Here is a 4,159-nt window from a genome sequence, read left to right on the forward strand (position 1 = left end):
TGCTGGGCTAACCTTGGCTTACATTACAGCAACAAATAACCACAGGAACTTCTCCTAGCTGATGGGGATCATGTTTTGATTGTCCTGGCATATGGTATATGTTCAATTGCTGTGTAATAATTGTGTTGGAATTCCTCCTGTTTCTTTGTCACTTAGATAGAGAGGTTTAAAGGAAAGAACAGGGTGTAATATCTTCTGGAGAGCAGATATGTAATTAAGATTTTTTTAATGATGATTTTTCCTCTTAAAAAATATTCATTTATTTAGGCTGCGCTGGGTCTTAGTTTCTTAGTTGTGGCATGTGGACTTCTTAGTTGTCTTAGCTGTGGCATGCAGATGCTTAGTTGCGGTTTGTATGCAGGATCCAGTTCGGTTGAACCTGGGCACCCTATTTGTACACAGATTCCCAGAAAATCCTGTTTGCTTTAATATGCACACATACACTAAGTAACTAGCAAAAATGAGCAAGTAGCTTTGCTGTAAGAAGCAAAAAAGCAATAATTCTTTCATTTGGGAAACAGTAAGTAGCCTTGCCAGGGCAAGGCCTCAAAAAATTGGTGTAAAACTCAGAGTTATTCCTCTCCATGGAAATCTTTAGTAAAAGGCAAAAGATTTATTCAATCTGAAGAGAAACCAGAGTGTTGTAATTAAGATTTATTATTTCACTTCATTTTTTTCCCAGTTATTTTATTCCCTCCTTAGAATAAGTGAAAGAATAGACAACTAACAATTGTATAATTGGGTCCTATTGAACCAGTGTCAAATATCAGAATGACCAGTTGTCCACTTGAGTCAAAAAATAATTTTTCATTCGCTCTTTCGTTTATACACTTATTCATTCATACACTGAGCATCTTTACGTTCTGGATTGTATAAGAAGGCAAACAAAATCACCTTATGGAGATTTTATTTAAGTAAATCACAAATCTAGAGATGTATAAGCCATAATCATCAATTGACTACTATAAGTAGTCTTAGAAATATTCCAGAATCTTAGAATCCTCATGATTTATGGCAGAGACTGACTACCTCATTAGATAACCCGTTTTACTCTTTTTTCCTGGGCATATATCTGAACTATATTTCCCAGATTCTCTTGTAAGAAGGCATAGCCATAGACTAAGTTCTAGATGATGGAATATGAACAGATGTAATACATGTGTTCACTTATGAACCTGATCCATGAAAACCTCCTACAAGGGATGCTCCATGTTCTTTACTTTTCTGCCAGATTGATGCAGGGAAGCACAGTGGCACTGGAAGCCTCAGTGTTGTAGATGATAGAGCCACTATGTGAAAAGAGCCACTGTGTGAATCGGCCCTTGGAAGAAAGGCATCCACTCTTAGGACGTACTGTTTTCTTCTTCTTAGCATGAGCAAGAAATAAACCAGTGAGATTTTGAAGTTTATTTGTTAAAATAATATTGTCTTACTAATAAGCTTTAGTGATTCCTCCTCCATGTGGGATACTATCAAAATCCCCAAACTTAAAATAATATTGAACATTAAAATTCAGAATATAAGCAAAGGGGTGCTGGAAGTACAAAGCATTCCTTTTTGCAGCTAGATTGAATGGAATGGGATAGAAACGGTGATAGCTAATGAGAAGGAGGAAAGTAGGAGAAGTCCCTGTGGCCTGCTATAAGGAAGAAGGGAAAACATGAAGATCATGATTTGGGGCCTAAGACAGGGCATTTCTCAATGAAGGAAAATATTATATGGATCTTCCTGCATTTCTGGAATGAAAGCTTTTTGGGAGAAGGGAGTTTCAGAGTAGACTACCACTCATAATACATATCCCAGGGTTTAACATACTGCCTGCTACCAAGTAGACACTCCATAAAAATCTGTTAAGTGAATAAGTGAATTTCTAGTACTTAGTCTCTCAGCCTAATCATGGTAACGTCCAGATTGAATATAAACACATCCTAATATGACAGTTGATTAGAGATTGTCATCATAATTGCCTAACAGGTTCTCCTATTTCCAGTGAATGTCCTTAAGCATTTACAATTCTGTCAGTGTGACTAACAAATCATCAAGAATTCCTAAGGGTGACACCATATCCAGCATCTGTTCCTCATCCCAACTGTTGAAGCAATCATTTTAGATTTTTTATATGACTGGAGGACAGAAGAGCAAATTGTCCAGTGAGTTGACAGGGACAGAGGAAGGGGAGAGTGAGCTTAGGAAATCAATCAGGAAAAGAGGACAGCAAAGAACATCCTTTACATATGTAAAGAGATCCCAGCAGAGAACATCAATCTACCTCTACCTCTCCAGTGCTTGCTACTCAGCTGAGCTTCTGTGGAACCAGAGAGCTTGGTGAGATGTCAGTAAGGGTTCTTCAAGAAATAGTCATCTGAAAAAAATACATATTTTTTAAAATCTTCACATATTGTGTGATGCTAGCCCTTGTAATGATGACAGTGAGTGAGAATCCCCATTAGCAATTTCTATAGAGGTTTTTCACTCTTCTATGGCAGTAGGCAGTAGAGCCACGATCATTGGGTTCAGTTCATTCTCAGATGTTGATGTAATACAGATACAATTACAGATGTAATGTAGAGGTAACACTGCATTGCACAGAGGGGAGTGTGTAGGCTGGTGACCTCAGCTTCTCTCTCATAAATTACCTTCCCTGTCTCCTCTTATACATACAAGTAGATTCTCTCAGTGTAAGTAAGGAATCAGAGGGAAAGGTTCATTCTGAAGATGGAAGTTTTATGTGCTCCCAGTCACCTGCCCTTTTCTACTTTATTGTTGTAAATGTTGCAAGACTTGGATGGGGTAGGTCAGAAGTGAATCATTTTGTGAAGGCTTTATGTTTTGGTGACATTTCTTTACTGGTTATTTACTTTTTTGTGGTACGCGGGCCTCTCACTGTTGTGGCCTCTACTGTTGCAGAGCACAGGCTCTGGACGCGCAGGCTCAGCGGCCATGGCTCACGGGCCCAGCTGCTCCGTGGCATGTGGGATCTTCCCAGACTGGGGCACGAACCCATGTCCCCTGCATCGGCAGGCGGACTCTCAACCACTGTGCCACCAGGAAATCCCTTATTTACATTTTTTTACATATATGTATACTGATTTATTATTATACTAGTCTTTTTTATATTTTATTAGTATTTGTATTTCAAAAATGTGCCTAATGATTCAATTTGTGAAAACATGTTGTAATATGGAAGAATGTGGATTCTAGGTCTTGTCCTAGGGGTAGATCTGATAAATTTAATGATGGATAATTGCACAACTGTGTAAATATGTTAAAATCCACCGAATTGTATACTTTTAAAGGATGAAACTTTTGGCATATGAATTATATCTTGATGAAGTTTTTGTCTAAAATATTAATGAAGAATTATAATCTGATTCATTTCTCCACACTAGTGCTACAAGGAACCTGCATACTAATGACGCTGTGTTTACAGTGACGGCTACTTATGCATGGGCAGTGTATGGACTGAAATGCTAACCCAAACAGTTCTATTTCACTATGCTGTATGTGGGAAGCAACTTAGAAATACATCAATGTCTCCAGAAAAATTGAAACAACACTTCACTACAAGTCATAGGCATTTGACAAATATAAGTGTTTATTTCTTAAGGTGCTGTTAGAATATCAAAACAAGCACAGTAAAGCTCTTATTTTTTTAAAAAAAATCAAATTCAGTGAAAAGACACAGAACATAAGTTATTTACTAGCAGAACTTATTGCCCAGGAAAAGAGATGCCAAATAGTTGGTGAGAAATGAATAATGTCAGCATATAAACTTATAGTGAATAAAATGCTAGAATGATATAAGTATGAAATTAAAGTTTTCTCTCAGTATGATAGGTCAACATATTGATAACATATTACATGATGCTAATGAAAATTTAGGTAATAAACTGAAAAATAATAGCTGCTCTATCCAGGTTGATAAGCCAACGTATTTCACCAATAAATGCCATGTCATGTGTCACCCAATATATCATTACCGTGACTACTTTTTTAAAAGTTATCTTTTAAATCTATTAAGAATATGATATGCCTAGTTATAGATTTTTAAATAAGTTTATAGTGTTCTCTGAATTTCCTGAATCTGAAGTATAGTGTTTGTCATTAATTTTGGAAAACTCTCAGCCATTAATATTTCAAATATTTCTTCTGCTCCATT

At 36.7% G+C, this 4,159-nt stretch overlaps 1 non-coding gene across 1 annotated transcript; it reads right to left on the minus strand.

The window, feature by feature from the left end:
• Window positions 1–526: 526 nt before the first annotated feature.
• LOC137224175 (U5 spliceosomal RNA) lies at window positions 527–642 on the minus strand. Its single transcript, XR_010943270.1, has one exon. It is a non-coding gene; the product is annotated as a U5 spliceosomal RNA (small nuclear RNA).
• Window positions 643–4,159: the final 3,517 nt, after the last annotated feature.

Source organism: Pseudorca crassidens, chromosome 4 (assembly GCF_039906515.1).
Source record: "Pseudorca crassidens isolate mPseCra1 chromosome 4, mPseCra1.hap1, whole genome shotgun sequence".
Lineage (NCBI taxonomy): Eukaryota > Metazoa > Chordata > Mammalia > Artiodactyla > Delphinidae > Pseudorca > Pseudorca crassidens.